This window comes from Aotus nancymaae, unplaced genomic scaffold, assembly GCF_030222135.1.
Source record: "Aotus nancymaae isolate 86718 unplaced genomic scaffold, 86718_ANA_hifiasm-v0.15.2.pri h1tg000020l, whole genome shotgun sequence".
NCBI classification, from domain to species: domain Eukaryota; kingdom Metazoa; phylum Chordata; class Mammalia; order Primates; family Aotidae; genus Aotus; species Aotus nancymaae.
The window spans coordinates 9046805-9066560 of NW_026988432.1; the positions used below are offsets into that span (position 1 = coordinate 9046805).

The following is a 19756-nucleotide window of genomic DNA, read 5'->3' on the forward strand; positions in this document are numbered from 1 at the left end:
AAAATATATTATTTTCCTTTAATTGCTTTAATTAAAAAATGTATATCATGCTGTATGTAATACTCTTCCTTTTTAAATCCAATGGCTAAGACTCATCTGTAGTAGTGATATCTCATCTGTGCTCTATTTACTCTCTGTGTCTTGTATTATAGGACTGCATTAATATGCCATAACATATACATCTACCCTCCTTTCCATGAGTATTTACATTGTCTCCAGCTTGGTGATGCTCTGAGCATTCATGTATACTGGGGTCTCTTGGTATCCATAGGAGATTTGTTCCAAGACCTTCTGCAGATTTCAAAATCCACATATGCTCAAGTCCCTCATATAAAATGGGATAGTATTTGCTGATAACCTATGCTCATCTTCCTCTATATTTTAAATTATCTCTAGATTACTTATAATATTTAATACAGTATATAATATATATAAATACTATATAACTAGTTGTTATACTGTATTGCTTAGGGAATAATGACAAAAATCTGTATATGTTGAATACAGATGCAATTTTAAAAAATATTTTTGATTTGTGGTTAGTTGATTGATTCCACAATGGATATGGAGGGCCAACTGTATAGATACATAGTAGTGCACCACATAATCACTTTCTGGTTAATAATGGATGCATATAAGGTAGTGGTCCCATAAGATTATAATGGAGCTATATAATGGAGTAGGCTATACCATCTATACCATCTAACTCTATGACATTCACACAAAGACAAAATTACCTAATGATTTATTTTTCAGATTGTATTCCTATTGTTGACACACACACACATGCACACACACACACACACACATAAATAACAGATGATAGATAGATATAGATGTGATTCATCTGTGAAAAATTTTCTCTCGAGACATGCCTAGCAGTAGAATCACCAGATTACACTTTTGTAATATTAAATTTCACAAGATAATACCAAAATATCTCCCAAAATTGTTTACTAATTTAACTCAATAAAACAATTAGAAAGGATCCAGTTTAATCACATTTCATTAACACTTGATGTGACATTTGAAATCCCTGATCAACAATTATGTATAATATCTCTTTATATTTTTATTAGATTAATATTTTATTTTGTGTGTTTATCCAGGCCTCTTGCTCATTATTCTATTATTTGTCCATTTCCTTTTTTCTACATATATTAACGTTAGAATGTTAATACTATTCCTTTGTCAGTCATAAGTGTCCCAAGTATTTTTGCTAGGTTTACAATGTTTTTTTTATTTAAGAGATCTTTGATTTAATCACAGTTATTTTTATTAAATTATGAAATCTATCAATATTTTCTCTTACAGTTGGGACTTGTAGTCCAACTTTAGGAAAACATTCTGTATTTTCCCTATTTGTTCATGTTTTACACTTATTTATATTTTTGATCAAGTTGGAGTTAATTTTACACATGACATGAGGTGGAAATTCAATTTTATTTTTTTAATATGCAAACACATTTTGAAAGGTACGTAAGTGCAAATATTGAATAGACTTTTCTCAATTGATCTGATATATCAAATCTGTCATATGTCAAAATTCCATATATTTGACGTACAAAGTTTCTTTCATAAAGTCTGATAGCAGACCCTTTTTTGGATAATTTATTTGGTCCTGCACATTGTCTGAATCACTATAGTTTTTTGACATACAATAGTATAAGCTCTCTTTTCCCAGTCGTTTTTCATCAGAAATACCTTGACTATCCTTGAAATTTATATCCTTTATAAATTTCAAAAACAGCATAGCAAATTTCATGAAGAATTATATTTAACCTGGACGTTCATCAATTCTATGGGATAATTTAAGTATATTTGACATTATTTCAATATTTAATGTTTTTGCCCAATACCTAGAGTATTTTAAATTTTACTTAGGTCATCCTTAAAGTTTCTCAACTCAATATTATAATTTTCTCAGAAGCTTTGGAAAGTGTCTTCTTAGGAGTTTAAATTTTATTAAATTTAGTTTTAGGAATTTTATATCTTATGGTATTAAAAGTAATATTTAAAAATTATTTTTCCAAAAAATGAAATAAAATATTTTATAAGTTTTGTTGTATGTGTATAGTAAGTAAATTGTCTTACTAGACCAGGAAAAGGGGCTCACATCTGTAATCTCAGCACTTTGGGAAGCTGAGGCAGAAGGATTACTTGAGGCCAGAAGTTCAAGACCAGCCTGGACAATGTACTGAGACCCCATTTTTTAAAAGAAAAATTAAAAATAGCCAGGCCTGGTGGTACTTGCCTGTAGTCTCAGCTACTGGGTAGGCTGAGGCAGGAAAATGGCTTGGGTCCAGGAGTTCAGGATTATGGTGAGCTATGATTGTAGCACTGTATACCAGCCTGAGTCACAGAGCAAGACCCTGTCTCTAAAATAAGTAAATAAATACTCTTATTAACTGAACATTTGTTTTAGTAAAACTTAACATCCAGCTAAACATTCCTTGATTTTCTAAAAAGTAGTCTTTCTTTTCCTCATTGAAATAAGGTAATTATTTTAAAATAAGCTCAATTTTATTTTGAAATATATCTTTAAGCTTTGAAACCAATTAGGGTTCATACTACAGTTTTCCCATGTGTGTCTTACAGCAAGTTTCATATCCATAGAGAGTCTAATATTCTCAATCTTTAAAATGGTTGTACTTATAGACTTGTTATGAGGATTAAAATAGATAATACTTACAGATTGCATTATGTAGTACTAGATATAAAGTATTTAGCATATGTTACCTAACCTAAACTTGTTTTCTTAGAAGGACAGTGAAAATTAATGTGAAATGTAATCATGGGTACTGCTATCATAAGTGATTCTTGGCTACACAGTGAAGGCACTATCATGACTAGGAAAGTTAACATTATGAGTACTTAATATCTAAAGTCCAGAAGTCATCTTAAAAGCAGAATATCTCACAAGGCAAAAATAGAAAGAGCAATACTTAATCTAAGGTGATGACTAACATGAAGCAGAAATGATAGATTCAGAAGGTTTCAGAACTTTTCAACAAGGGTGATAAGCATGAGTATCTCATCTTATTGAAGTGCTATTTTGTCCTATATACTAACAAAATGAAATTATATGCAAACATTGTGAGTTGAATTAGTATGAATCTGTCTGTAATTTGCTCCTTTATCTCTTGGCTTATAGACAATATCAAGGTTTCAGAGATGCAAATTTAAGGTCAGGCGAGGTGGCTCACACTTGTAATCTCAACATTTTGGGAGGCCAAGTTTGGCAGATCACTTGAAGTCAGGAGTTTGAGACCAGCCTAGCCAACATAGTGAAACCCTGTCTCTACTAAAAATACAAAAATTAGCCAGACATGGTGGCAGGCACCTTAATCCCAGCTACTCTGGAGGCTGAGGCAGGAGAATCACCTGAACCCAGGAGGTGGAGGTTGCAGTGAGCCGAGACTGAGCCACTACACTCCAGCCTGGGCGACAGAGTGAGACTCTCTAAGAAAAAAAAAAAAGAAAAAGAAAAAAGAAAAGAAAGAAATGCAATGCAGTACAAATTTAAGCAGTGGACCCTGACATACTCTGAAAAAACTGAGAGCTCCTGGCTTTGAACTGCTCTTTTTAGGAAAAAAAAATCAACAACAAAAAGTATCTTCCTTAAGTACTACTAACTGTGTTTTTTCCAGGTTAACCAATCAAATATGCTAAGAAGTGTTTTAGTTGCTAAGTGGCCAAGTTGTTTTCTTAGCCTTACTGGGGCCTCCATGGGGTACGTTTGTGTGGTTTTATTCTCTTCCCTTTCTCATAGTAATTTTCTGCAACTTTATTGTTCCAACTGAATATTTTACAATTTTAGGGAAACTTCTACACGTGTGCAGCTTCGAGACAAAATACCTTGCTTTTCCCTTGAAGTAGATTGCTGACCCTCAGCACTATAGAATAATTTTAGTATTTATTCAAATTGCAAGAAAAATCAATCCTCTATATACGAAGCCAAACCACTGCTAAGGATGAACCAGATCCCAACTGACTGATCTCTATACTAGTATTATTAAAACAAAATCAATTTAAATGTTAGAAAGCTTTAAGTTGTTACTCTTTCCAAGGGATGTGGGGGAGGGAAGATTTTTTTTTTAGTACCCTCATGGAGAAATGTTATTCTGTAAACTCTTCTCATCAATTATTTATGCTTACAGAATGAACATTTTGTTAATGTATATCATAATGAACTCCCAAATAGTATTTAGTCTTATTTCTGAATTTCAAACATTTAGACATTTTTTGGTAATACCCACATTTTGTTGATATCTAGAGTTCCCAATTTGTAGAGATAGCACAAGTTTACTTTCTTATCATATAATTTTTCCCTTATCAAACTCCCATATCTTTGTTGATTTCATTTTTCTGAGTTTCCATTTTCTATACATAAACTTTCAATTAGAAAATGTTTACGGATATTTTACATTCCTCCAGTTTTAGCTTTTTTCTGCCTTTGTTAATATAATATGTATTTGTTAATGTATTATGTTCCTAGTACATTTTAATCTTTATATTTTACCTGAAGTTAGTTATTCAAATCAGTTGACAAGTAATGTTGTACATTTTATTTTATTAATTTTAAAAAAGCATTTACTAGAGTACAATTATATCCAATAATTACTTAAAAGTTCTTATAAAATTTCATTAACCTAGGTATAAAAACTAATTTTGGTCTCTTGGGAAATTATCTTTCATATTTCCAATATTTATGGAGAAAACAGAATGTTCAACATTCATGCCTCATTAAAAATTTATTTTTAGAAAGATTTTCATTTGGCTATATAGGTTCCAGATTAAAAATATAAAATGTAATAAGCTAATAATAATGTTTGACCAATATTATTCTGGAAACTCATGTTATTTTACATTTTCATCTTCTCACCTGAATGCCTACTGGGAAAAAAACACTTATTTGGCATCATAGTGCCAGTACTTAGGACAGTTAAAAATGATTCCTCAGTGTAATTTCTGTTTTTTTTTTTAAATTATTTTAAGAATGTGTATTTATGAACAGCCTAATAATTATTTAGTAAAGAACATATTTTTAATACATTTAAAACTATAATTTTTGGAGTATTTTATCACAGAAGATAATTAATATGTTAGTAATTTAAGTATATTACATGTTTTATTTATTAGAAAAGTTTTGTTTATTTGTTTGGATTCATTTATCATAATCATTATATTTTGTTGTCATTTGTCATGTTTTAATATATTAAATGTTTCATGAATAATTTACTATTGATACATGTTTTAGGGACTGAATTGTGTTCCCTCCAACCTAAATTCATATATTGAAGCATTAAATCCCAATGCAACTGTATCTGGGAATAAAAAGGTAATTAAGACCGAATGAAGTTGTAAGAGTGGGGTCCTAATCCAGTAGGACTGGTATTAACATAAGAAGAAAAAGAGATTTCAGAGTGCACACACAACAAGAAAAGGCGATGCAAGGTCACAGCAAGAAGGCGCCATCTGAAACCAAGAAAAGGGGCCTTATGAGAAACCAACCTGGCTGGTACTTTGAGATCTTGAACTTATAGCATCCAAAAATGTGAAAAAAATAAATTTCTGTTGTTTATGCTACTCAATTTGTGATATTTCGTTATGGCAGCCCAAGCTGCCTGATGTAATAATATACACAAAGTAAAACAGAAACAACCATATAGAGAGATTCATTGGCACTTAAGTAAGAGATCCCAAACGTGGTTCCCAACTGTTACTGTTCCTTTGATTTGTATATGTAAAAGATCATGAAGTCACATGAGCTTCAGTTTCCTAGTTTTAAAAAGGAAATAATAATTTTAAACTATCTCACAAAGCTGAGATAAATAACCATTAAAATCTTAAGGAAGCTCTCTATAAATATCAAAACAGAAATAATGGTCCTCAGCATAGCTGTCTTCCTTCAATCAGTCTTTCTCAGAGTTATTCATTGCAAATATTTCATATTGCCTTCTCTAGAGGGAAAATACTTACTGAATTTGGCAAATGTACAGGGTTTCTCAGGAGAACTATTACATGCATTTGTCATTTTAGAGGACAATAAATATTGAGAGCATACAAGCCTTTGGCACAGTTTTCAATGCTTTCAAGGTCTTTACTCATTTAATTTGCACAACAGTCCTGTGATTAAGAACCAAAGTTACTGTGGCAAAATGAGAATATTGTGTGAATTAATTGTTTTTGAAGCAATGTTCATTAGAAGTTGAATCATGGTTCATTAGGGTTTGAAACAGACAGTTAGATCCCACAACCTCAAACTCTTCACCTCCATCCTACAGCCAGTAGGATATCTTGCTTTATGACAGGTAGAAAAATTTCCATTCAATTATAGAGATAGATTTTTACCAGTAAATTATTTTTTCAAAGTAGTGTTGGTAATACACATTTTTGCTTTGGTTTTGTCATTTTGTTTTTTTTTTTTAACTGACCACATACTAAATGCAGTATCTGGGAATGTTTTCAAAAAATTACTTTCATGGACCCCTTACCAGACATTCTGAACTAAAATCTCAGGGGCAGTACTCACGCAATTTATTTCCACTTTCTTCAGATGATGCTGTGCTTATAAAATCTGAAAACAACTGGGATGTATTATGGAACTTTTTTTTTTTTTTTTTTTGAGACAGAGTCTCACTTTGTCGCCAGATGCCAGGCTGGAGTGCAGTGGCGCAATCTCAGCTCACTGCAACCTCCACCTCCCGGGTTCAAGCAATTCTCCTGCCTCAGCCTCCCGAGTAACTGGGCTACTGGTGCGCGCCACCATGCCCCGCTAATTTTTGTATTTTTAGTAGAGACGGGGTTTCACCATGTTGGTCAGGATGGTCTCAATCTCTGGACCTTGTGATCCGCCCACCTCGGCCTCTCAAAGTGCTGGGATTACAGGCATGAGCCACTGCGCCCGGCCATTATGGAACTTTTAAGAAAACTCTTTAAGGCTTAATTAGGGATAGAAACAGTATTTGCATATAGTTGCCACACATATATTATTCTCAAGCTATGCTTTTCAAATCTCTTTCAAAAGTTTATTTTCATAAATAGTACTTGTCATATTTCTTTTGAGAATAATCTCCTTACACTCAAACCCCTGAAAATAATTCAATAAATCTGTGGTCCAATGTCTAAGAGGGTGGAGATAATTACAGTAATCTAGAGTGACAGAAATGGTTATAATTACACATGTCTTAGGTGATTTTAGGATTCAGGGTACTGACGAACAGGGTACTGAGTATTGAGATAATATAGTTTCTTTTTAAAGATCACCATGATTTTGTTAGAGAGAAGTAGAACAGGTAAAGCTGTTAGGAGATGGATGCTGGGACTGCAGTGAGACATGGTGGGAGCTTTAAAGTGGTAGCCATGTAGATAAGACCAAATGAGCAGGTTTGAGGAAATATTGTTGCCAAATCTTCTTCAATTGTGATTTCATATTAGCGACAGCTTTGAGGCATGAGATAGGCTGATTTAGCCATTAGAAAGCCTAAGTTATTCCTTAAATTTTGCTTTCTTTCAATTTTTTCATCTGCTAGCTTTGTTTGGTGAAAATTCATTCCTGTATTGTAAATCTGAGTATTTAATATGTAATTCAATAATGTATTTTAATGTTATTCTGAGATTTTTCTTATTACATGATTTTTGAAAAAGAGAACTTCGCAACTTTTTCCATGCTGCTCCTCCTTCTTTCCACCATTATTTTCTTCCTTCCTTCTTTTCAAATCTGGTTAGAAAATGTCATATACCAAATGACTGATGGTAATTAATACAACTATGAATAAGACAGAGGCCCTTGCTGCCTTAGTTCTGACATTCAAACTGGGGTAGTAGGAAGGAGAGAGAAAAAAACAACAAAAATCCCAAAACTCAATGGGGTACTTTGTGATAAAAACCAAAGAAAAAATAAACACAGTGATGTAACAGGAACCGACCACGGTGTGGGAAGGGCTGAATAGCAGCGCAGCTAGGATAATTAGTGAAACAAGAGCAAACCGACCCCAAAGCTAGCGAAACACAAGAAACAACCAAAATCAGAGCAATTGAGACATGAAAAACTATACAAGAGGTCAATGAATCCAGGAGTTGGTTATTTGAAAAAAATCACAGATAGACTGCTAGCTAGAGTACAGAAGAAAAAAAGAGAGAGAGAGAAGTAAGGATACCTAAGCTGAAATTCTAATGGTCAGGCTCCAGGCATGTAACAACCTGGGGGCATAGAAAAGAGTTAGGGTTTTGTTTGAAGTTGAATGGAAGGGCTTTAGGCATTAAACATGCCAATCATTTATAGGGGTCTACAGGGGAAGCAGGAAGATGAAACAGCAAACTTTTGTAAAAATATAGGAAAAGATCATGGGAGCAGTAATCTAGAGTGATAGAAACGGTTATATAATATAGCAGGCAAATCTGTATCCAATAAGTATAGGTCACGTTAACCATATGTCCAAGATAAACTATCAGAGTAACTATAAGAGGAACTGGTAAAAATTATAAATAACAATATGTCAGCATAAACCTGGTAAAGAATTATGAAAAACAGGGCATCTGAGTATGCTGCTTGGATTCTGTAATAATAGAGATCAAATACACTTCAACTTTCTGACTGCTTACCTGCATGCATCAAAGGCATTTGTTTTGCTTAATAATAAAACAGCTAATTCCACATTTATGAATTTGTATACTCCTGTGGGTCTTGATTTCTTTTTACTCCAACACTTCAGTCTACTTCTCTTTCTGATAGCAACAGTAATGGCAGGAACTGCTCAGGCATTTGCTTTTCCTGTCCCTTTTGCAGCCCAGCTTGGAGCTTTCTCTCTGTGGATCCTCAAATTTACCTCACCCAGGTTTAAAGAATTAGATTCTAAATGGTAGAGAGGCTACTGATACTGATACCACTTATTTTTAATTTACTTTAACCTCTCAGAAACAGATTTTTTAAGTTTAATAACATAGCAACGAATCTCAAAAAACACAGAGACTAATTTTCTCACATTCATCTAAGTAAAAATAAGACAATTTCAATATCCACAAATCTTTGATATATTTTAAACCCTGCTGATCAAACATACTTCTACTACAGAGTGATAAAACCAACAGATATGATTGCAGGTAGAATGCATATTCCTAAAATAATCAACTGATTCAAGAATCGCCATCAAATCGCTAGAGGATAGTTAATGAGAAATCTCGATAACCCTATTGCTTGATCTTGTTATTGACTAAACTGACATTTTAATACCATCAATTGATCAAAACCGTCATCACAGAGTCAAATTTAACACTGAGAAAGCCATCACACTTAAAAAAAAAACCCTGCATCTAATATAAATAGATGTAATTTGTTTAATGTGCCTCAAGGATTCAAAAATAAAAATATAAGAAATACATTTTGATTCATGAACTTTCATATAAAAGTAACATGTTGGTTTAGTAGCAATAGAGAAATGGATAATGCACCAGATACACCTAAAAGGATGAATGATAATAACATATTAAGGATAAACTTTTATAAGATTTTGCAGTTGAAAAATAAACTTCAGTGTACATATATAATTTCTCATTTAATAGATAAGTTCATTTTATGGTCAGTTATATCAGCATACCTTATAAGTCTGTCCTACTCCTCATAAAAGTTCTAAGATTTATCTCACAGAATAAATGAAGAAAAGAAAATTAAGTCTAAGCAATGTAATTTAATTGCAAAAGTAAAGTGTGGCTCATTCAGGATTTGAAGGAAATATTTAATACAATTTTAGAATTAGACAGTAGGAAAAATCTGTACTATTACATTAACTGTCATATAGTGATGATTCATTGCTATGTTTTCCTCTACTAATTGTGTAAAAAGTGAATTCTCAAAGATTCATTTCTACTGCTAACAATGCTTCAAAATAGAGACTAGAAGTAAGGAACGGCAAAAATAAGTTAATTAAAAATTCCATAACTAAATTTCAATTAAATAAAATTGAAGAGCAAGTATATAATCATGCATTTTATGGCCCGTTGAGACATTACAACACATCAAAATATTGAAGAGTATATAAGAAACTTTAGATAATGTAACCAAACCCACACATATAATTAATAAGTACAGTCATCTAATCAAAATGTCAACCCATCTAAAACATCAATATAATAATATCTAATGGTACCAATAGTGATAGAAAATATTCAGAGATGCAGAAAGCTTAGAATAAACAACAGATGTCCATTTTAGTATGGAACCTATGATAGCAAAATAACAGAAACAATGCACACCTGCCTCAAATTAGTGAAATAATTAAAATAAATAATAGTATCTCTGTGTTAGAATAATAATCAAGAAACAAAATAACTTTGGAAAAAAAATGTACTACATAATGTTGATTTAATAAAAACAAGCTCTATGACTGCACATAGAGTAGGATCTTAACATTAAAATAAATAGATGTTTTCCTAAGGAATTCGTTTCTCTATCTCCAATGCAATACTCTAGATAATTTTGTATCTTCAATTAGATACTCTAGATCTAAAATCTAGAAAGTGACATTTTCACAATGGAGATGACATATGGTTGCAATGTAGTGAGCACAGGAACCCCTCTGCTGCATTGTCTGAATGGTCCTTTGGTAACCAGTGATAAAAGGTGATAAAAAATGTGCCAGCGCTTTGCTAATGACAAGAGCAACTGATGAAAGGAAAAGATTAGTATTTATTTAGTAAAAAATTATTGCCAAATCAAACATTGAGCTACTCAATAATGTTTAAGATTCATAGATATGCATTTATGAAATGTCTGAAGAAATAATTGCCTCTATTTCCCATTAAAACAAGTTTTACATGATGCCTTTAATGCGTATTTGTTAGGAATACAAAGATGATGTGGCAGTGTGTGTTCATGAATGCTTGTGTGTATTAATAAACGTCTAGAGAGCATATATAAATCAGGGTGTAAATGTATTTATACACAAAAACACACTTGGATAAAGATGGATATAGAATATGTGACTGAATAGACATGGATGGAAGGAAATACTGTAAAAAGTTAGTGGAAATGTTCACTGGTAGGTAGGATTAGGGTACTTTTCATTTTTGTCTTTACGTTTGTGTAATTCATCTTTTAAAGAGGGTATATATATTTTTGGTCAAGAAAAATGTTAATACCAAAATTATGAGAATGGTGGGAATATAAATTGGAGAATATTTTAGAAGCCATTTCTAAATTGAAGTCATATCAAAAATCCTAAAATATTCATATTTTATTCATTATGTACTGGAATTTATGAGAAATAATATCAGAAACACATCAAACATTTTGCATAAATATACTCCATTATGATCATGAAAAAGTCAAATTGACCTAAATGGTTACTGAAAGTATTATGTTTAATTATAGTCTGCAGACATTAAAATGGAACATTCTGCAGGCATTAAAATGTTTATTAAGATTACATAGTGCCATTTTATGCTATTTAAGTTTACAAAAATACCCTCACAATACTGTGAATAATTTATGACATTTCTGGCAAGAAATTTATTATATACAGAAAATAAAAACAAAAATACCACTAAAATACTGATAGAGGTGGTTGTGATACTATTATTAATTATTCATTTGGTTGCTTAAACATTTTGATATTTTCTAAATACATTTCAAGATCTTATAAAATTTACAATAAAAAATCAACATTTAAATTAATTTTAAGGATGTTTTAAGAGCAAGGAAAAATACCTGAGGTATAATCAAGGCTTTCACAATCTGTCATCTGGTCTACCTCAAAGACCTGGCTATTATGCTATTGTGATCATTTAGCCTGACCTAACAAGTCCCTCAATATCCCCCAGTGCTACAAGCTTAGAGTTAGTACTCATATTAATGCATAAAGCCTCCTCTAATTTATTGTCTTCCATCACCTTCTATCAGGGTAATCTCAGTTTTGCTATATTCTGAATTTTTCGATTTTTCTATACAAAACAAGGTTGATTTGTTATTGGCGGTGGTGTTTGTTTTATTATTTCTCTCCCCTCATGGCTTTGCTCACGTTCTTTCTTCTTTTGTTAACCTTCTCATAAATCACCTTATAATACTGATACAATGAAAATAATGACTCGATGAGTCTCAGGTGGGGCTCAAAATGTTTGCATTTCAACCAGTCTCCAGGTGATACTGATGCCGCTTGTCCTTGGAACTCACTGGAAGAGAAGTCAGTAAAACTGCCCTGGCCTGACAGATGTCGCTTTCATTAGACACTTCATTCTTCCTGTTATTTACCTTTACCCTTGAACTTATAAAGCTAATTTATAATCAGCATTTTCTATTTCTGTCCCTTTCAGACTGTGAGGCCCTTGATGTTGTTGCAACCGTATATTCTAAATGTGATATACATGGAATGTGTGTGTGTCTATGAATCTGTTTGTATATATGGATGTGTGTGTGTGTGTGTGTGTGTGTATACACCCATGGCATCCACAGTTGGGTGTCTTTATAATCTGTCCAGCTTGGAATTTAGTTATGGTAATTAGAAGTGATGAAAAAATTTAGCTAAGTATCTGTTTACAAATTCCTTGAATGAAGCTCATGCAATACAGAAACATTGAAAAGAGTAATTTGTATGTGTGTGTATATATATGTGTGTGTGTGTACATATATATATACACACATATCGATATGCAGCACACTGTCATACATTACCTGTTTTTTTTTCTCTATTTGACCACTTCCATCAAAGATGTGTACTGACTGTTCCTTGTCCCTGAAATCTTCCTTTAACAGATATCTGAATGATTCACTTTCTTTATCATCTTTCATGAATTTACTCAAAGCTCAGGCCAAACACCATATTTAATATTGCTACCTATCCCTAAATGTAGAAATCCTGATATTTTCTCTCTAAGAGTTAGTTATATGATCTGGATCTTAACGGCCTCGTTTCTCTTCACTGGAATGCAAATCCCATGCAGCAGGGGTATTCATTTTATTCATGCATATATTTCAAGAGCCTGGAATAGTGTTTGCTTGTTAAAAAAGAACAAATGAATGCTGGATAGGCTAAAGCAACAGATGCCCTTCCACTGTTGTTAAAAGTCATTGCCAAGCAAGTAGGCCATAATTTGAAAATTTCTATATAAATAATTTCCTAAAGCTTAGGGATGCCAGATGAATCCAATTCAATATTTACTTTGGGTACAGAATAATTCCTTTCTTCCTATTGCTACTCTGGTAAGGCCCCAGGCAGTCTTGCTAAAATCTGGGTAGATTCCTAAAAAATTATGTCTCAAATTAAACACATTCAAACCATATCTTAGAATCAGATCAAACTAACAATATAACAAGGGTTGAGCTATATTCTAAATCTTCGTGATTTGGGGACAATGATTTCAGCTAAAAGGGTATTACAGTTATTAGAAAATTGTTATTTCTATCACGAAAAAATAAGATATAACACATAGAAAAGATGTTAGATGCTGCAGATTGCAGTAAGAACAGTCTACCTATTTTTATTAGTATTATAAAAATTTATCTAAATCTCAATGGAAGCAGTAGATAACCAATTTTGATACATCTTTCCATTAGCAAGAGAACAGGACCAATTCCTGTCATGAAACTTGAAGAGATGAGCATTGGGAATACTGGCAAGTGTTTTTGGCCAATTCTGCTCCAATTCTGCTCCAGGGCATCCACAGTGGGGTGTTTTTATAATCTGTCCAGCTTGGAATTTGATCAGGGTAATAAGGAATGATGGCAAAAATTCAGCTAAGTTCCTGTTCATAAATTCCCTAAATGCAGCTCATGCAATGCAAAACCTTTACAAGAAATAAGCATGCATGGCAATTTGCCAGCTTTGAATCATTAATACAGACTAAATTTTGCCCAGATATTTATAATTGGAAGTGAAATATTCTGGCCCACTTTATTAAGAACTATACCACAATGAACTCTCCCCCAGGGGGGAAAAAAAAAAAACCTCAGTCTAACCAATAAAGACATTTTGCTAAAATTTATTGGTGATCTCAGGTACAAAGCAGTTGTCTTTTAAGAAATTTTCTGTCTTTGGAGAAATTTGCATGTGTCACATGATTCTACATATATTTCAAAGTCAGAATCAATTTCAGGTCCTCCAATATCACATCTTTTTACTGTCTATATGAAAACTATTAGATAATTTTAATTTTGTGAATCCAAAAACTTATAATGTCCTATAGCCTTATAACCCATGATGATGATTGTGATTTTCAAGAATTACTTATGTTGGATACTCATTGACCTTCCTTTTTTCCAACAATGACCATAGAATTTCACAGGATTTTCACATATTCATGGAACTGCTTACTAAATATTTACCAAGTACTTTCCACTTAAATTAAGTGGCATCCTTGCCGATGGGCTAATTGTGAAAATGTTTAAGGAATAGTAGACAAGCTATTTTTGGATACCGAAATTGCTAAAATCATTTATTGACCTTTGAGATATATAAACAATAACTTTTCTAATATTGTATATTGGTAATGCAATTGTATGTATAGAGTTAATGAAATGAATATGAGGATATCTCCTGGGAATAACTCAATCTTTGAATTAAGTTCTGCAGAGCAAAAGGTACAAAGCTTGCTTATAAATAAATTGGTGTAATTGAGTAATTCTGTATGGAATGACACAGGTTCAGATTCGACCGATTTTCATCTTGAGGATATGGCTTTTCTGCAAAGAGGCTGGAGATAGTTTTAAGTGAACCATTACAGTGACTGAAATGATGAAAAGCTATATTCTTAATATTTTGAACCAACTATTTCCCAAAAGACTTTATTGTCATCTTATGTGAAAAAAGCTATAACAGAATAACCTTCAAGTGGCTGTACTTTTGTGCTGGTCTTCTATTCTATTTGGGAATACATGAGGGTTAGTCTGTGAGAAAGTTCAACATTCTTAACTATATATATATATAATAATATGTATGTGTGTGTATATATTTGTGTGTGTGTGTATATGTGTGTGTATACACATCCACAGCATCCACAGTGGAATGTCTTTACAATATATAATGATATATATTATATTACATTATGTATAGAACAATTTTACAAAAGAAGAATAAATTTGGGTAACTCACCTTTGTTAATTTCAGTACTTTTCAATAGAAAAGCTATAGTACTCCAGACGATGTTTTACTGGTCTAAGTATAGACATAAAGATCAGTGGAATATAATTGTGTCCAATGTTCAAAAAGAAAATCTTACATTTATTGTCAATTGTTTTTGACATGAGGTCCAACATATTTCAATTAGGAAATCAAAATATTTTCAACAAGTTGTTCTGGAACCTAGATATTGACAAAGAAAATAATGAAGGTGAACCTACACTTTATAACATTCCCCAAAGTCAACTCAAAAGAGATCATAGACCTAAATGTAAAAGCTAAAGCTATAAAACTCTTTAAAGATAACATGGGACCTAATCAAACTCCACAGCTTTTGCATGGCAAAAGAAACAGTCAATAGAGTGAATCGGCAACCAACAGAATGGGAAAAAATTTTTGCAGCCTACCCGTCTGACAAAGGACTGATATCCAGAATTTATAATGAACTAAAAAAGATTTACAAGAAAAAAACAAACAAGCCCATTCAAAAATGGGCGAAGGATATGAACAGATACTTTACAAAAGAAGACATACATGAGGCCAACAAACATATGAAAAAATGCTCATCATCACTGGTCATTAGAGAAATGCAAATCAAAACTACATTGAGATACCATCTCACGCCAGTTAGAATGGCGATCATTAACAAATCTGGAGAAAACAGATGCTGGAGAGGATGTGGAGAAATAGGAACACTTTTACACTGTTGGTGGGAGTGTAAATTAGTTCAACCACTGTGGAAAACAGTGTGGCGATTCCTCAAGGACCTAGAAATAGAAATTCCATTTGACCCAGCAATCCCATTACTGGGCATATATCCAAAGGATTATAAATCGTTCTACTATAAGGACACATGCACACGAATTTTCATTGCAGCACAGTTTACAATAGCAAAGACCTGGAACCAGCCCAAATGCCCACTGATGATAGACTGGACAGGAAAAATGTGGCACATATACACCATGGAATATTATGCAGCCATTAAAAACGAGGAGTTCACATCCTTCGTAGGGACATGGATGAACCTGGAAAACATCATTCTCAGCAAACTGACACAAGAACACAAAATCAAACACCACATGTTCTCACTCATAGGCGGGTGTTGAACAAGGAGAACACGTGGACACAGGGAGGGGAGCACTATACACGGGGGTCTGTTGCGGGGGAGGGGGGATAGCGGGGGGGTGGGAAGTTGGGGAGGGATAGCATGGGGAGCAATGCCAGATATAGGTGAAGGGGAGGGAGGCAGCAAATCATACTGCCACGTATGCACCTATGCAACAACCTTGCATGTTTTTCACATGTACCCCAAAACCTAAAATGCAATAAAAAATAAAAATTAAATTTAAAAAAAAAAAGATAACGAGAGTAAATCTTCATGACGTTTGATTTGAGCAACATACACAGCATCAAAAACACAAGCAACAGTAGAGGAAAAAAATCAACAAACTGGACTTAATCAGAAACTATTTAAAAGTTGTAAGCTTCAAATAACTCTATCAAGAAAGTGGAAAGACAATCCAATCCACAGAATAAGGGAAATAAGACAAAATATTTGCAAATTATATATCTGAGAAGGGACTTGTATCCAGAATAAATAAAAAATCACAACTCAATTATAAAGAGACAAACCAATTTAGAAATGGGAAAAAAAGATGTGAATAGATGATTTTCAAAGAAAATATACAAATGGCCAGTTAGCACATATAAATGTGGTCAGCATCATTAAGCATTAGGAAATTTCAAATCAAAATCATAATAAGATACTACTTCACACTAAAGGAGGATGCACATAGTAAAAAAGATGGACTCTAACAAATTTTAGTAATAATGTGAAGAAACTGAAACCCTCAAGCATTGCATGTGAAAATGTAAAAGGATAAAATCATTTTGAAAAATACTTTGACAGTTCCTTAAAAGTTAAACAGAGTTACCATATGATCTCACAATCCCAAGGGAAATAAGAACATACATCTACAAAAAAATAATGCCAAAAAATGTAAACAACTTGAATATCTATTAACTGATGAATGAAGAAGCAAAAGGTGATACAGTCTTAGGAGATATTATCTGACCATACAAGGACTGAAGTATTGATCCATGGTACAAGATGATGAATTTTGAAAACATGATGTTAAATAAAACAAGCCAGTCACATATTCTATGATCCCATTTATATGAAGTGTCCAAAATAGGATAGTCTGTAAAGAGGGAAATTAGATTCATAGTTGGCAATAACCAGGGCAAAGGAGAATGGGAATGACTGCTAATGTGTAGAGACTTTTCTTTTTGAGATGATGACACTGTTTTAAAATTAGATTGTAGTGATTATTATACAACATTATGATGATACTATCAAATTGCACTGAACTCTTAAAATAGGCAAATTTTATTGTGTATGAATTATATTTAAATAAAGCTGTTAAAATAAATTTAAAATAAGTATGACATTCATTTTCAGTTGCCATAATTTTTGTATATTAAATTGAAGAATTAATTCTAGGGTTTCTACAAAGGAATTAAGCTAATTGAATATATCCAGTAAGTCCAAGGTTCTTAAGAATATCATCTTAAATAATTGTGTCACTTGAGTCTATAACGTTATAATGCTTTATCTCTATATGATAAACTTTTAAATACTTAAAAATTGATTTGATAAGTGGGCATAGATGCCTTAAAAAGTCTAACAAGAGTTGGCATTACTTAAAAATGTATTCATTTAGATAATGTTGTATGATTATTGATATGTACATATATATAAAACATTCTAGTAAACAATGTATTGCAGCTCAGAGTTTTCTTTCTCTCTTCTTTTCTGTGCTAAATAAAGCCAGCTTCCCGAGCAGTGAGAGTGAAACACTAGACATCCTACAAAGCTGGTGCTTCTTAATTGATGCCTTGAGCGACTAACAGTAAGCATTTTTTCAGGGTACTATATCCTGCAGAATCAAAGCTATGATATCATGTGACATAGTTGTGGATTACAGAACACTTCAGCATCCCAGAGCTCACTTGCAGTAGCAATATTTCAAGTGTTTATGGTGTGCCACCTTGATAAGGGACATTTATTCAATGTTATCCAAATTAAAGACAAATATAGGGAATCTCTTTCTAAAGGGCAGAATAGTCTCATCAAGATGTGTGATAAAATGTTAAGGATATGCTATTTATAACTAGAATCTTACAAGGGTTTTGATGTGGATCATAATTAAAATTCACTTGAAGTTACATGAACCTGAGTAATATGCTAGTTATTTGTACAGAGAATAACACTATTTTGTCTAACACCAAAGGAAGACAAAATATTGTCAAATAACATTAATTTTCATGACAACAGCACTTGTATCTGATCATCCCATGATCTGCATATTTCCCACTTTCCTCTTTGGCTATATAAACAGCAGAGAGCACGAATAAAGTTCCTAGGGAAATAACGATCCATCCTTCACTATTTTGTCTTGCATGATTAACACACAACAGATGTCTGATTTTAGAAGGAAGCTTGTCAAGAGTACTGGGCTATGTGACTCTTTGTCTTTGGACATTGGGATAAAATCCAGCATCAGAAATACTCAATGAAAGGAATGGAATTGACATTTTTGTCCCAAATTTCAATCTGTTATCACATGTTATTAACCACCTGGCTTAATCTCCAAATAATACTGAACCTTGTATAAAAATCCAGTTATTCCTTCTTAACATTTTAATCAAAAGGAAAAATGTAAAAAAAAATAGTTACAGAAATGCAAAGATGAAATGTGGCCAAAATTATAAAACTTTCTTAAAGGAATTTAAGCATTAGAACAAGAGGATTCAGAAGGAACTACTTGATTGTGCTTATTATAAAATAATTTGGTAACTCTTTCACGTGGCTTTGTACTCTAGGAATTCAGCCCAGCTATTATATTAAGACACCAACTGCCACACCATCGGCTGTCTACACAGGTGATAATCTACTAGTGAGCTAGAGAAATCTTCTCCCACAAAAGGGAATGAAACCTTCATGGAACTCTAGAAATAGCAATTTTATTAAGAATCACATGATCTTTATCCAAAAATGTTTTGAAAAAGGAGCAACAAATTAGTAACAAGTGTAATATATAAAGGCCAGTGAGTAATTGTGGTTCATTAGAATTAAGGCTCAAGCTATTATTCAAATAAAAATTAGATATTCCAAATTAGAAAGAAAAATGCTACTATACCAAAATAAATTCATGAAAACAAGCAGAGGGGAAAAAATGTCTCCAGAAAGGTGCCTTGTAAGTAAGCAGACCAAAAGGAATAAAAAAAGATGCACAAATTATGTGAAGAGAAAATAAGTAACAGTTTTACAATTGGATTATAAAGCAAAGGACTAATGCTTAATTTCCCAGAAAGGAAAGTGAGGACGTTATATTTTATTATTATTTTTAAATTAAGAAGGGAATCCATAAGTCTCTTAAAAGGACTACAATGGTTAGAAGGATAATATATGATAAAGGATGAAATGATTTCTTCTACAATATTAATATCCATCCAATTCAAAAAAGAGAGATTACAATTTCTGAAATGACAAAAACACACATAGTGGAAATTATTTTACATGTAACCTCTTCTTCATTAATGAAGCCCTTTAGGTCATGAGCACCTAAATGCATTTATATGGA

The 19756-nt window shown here is 32.5% G+C and overlaps 1 protein-coding gene across 3 annotated transcripts in view; it reads right to left on the reverse strand.

Annotated features, from left to right (window-relative positions):
- Positions 1 to 19756, reverse strand: part of CCDC102B (coiled-coil domain containing 102B) — a 356597-nt gene that overhangs the window by 46378 nt on the left and 290463 nt on the right. The window lies entirely within an intron of this gene.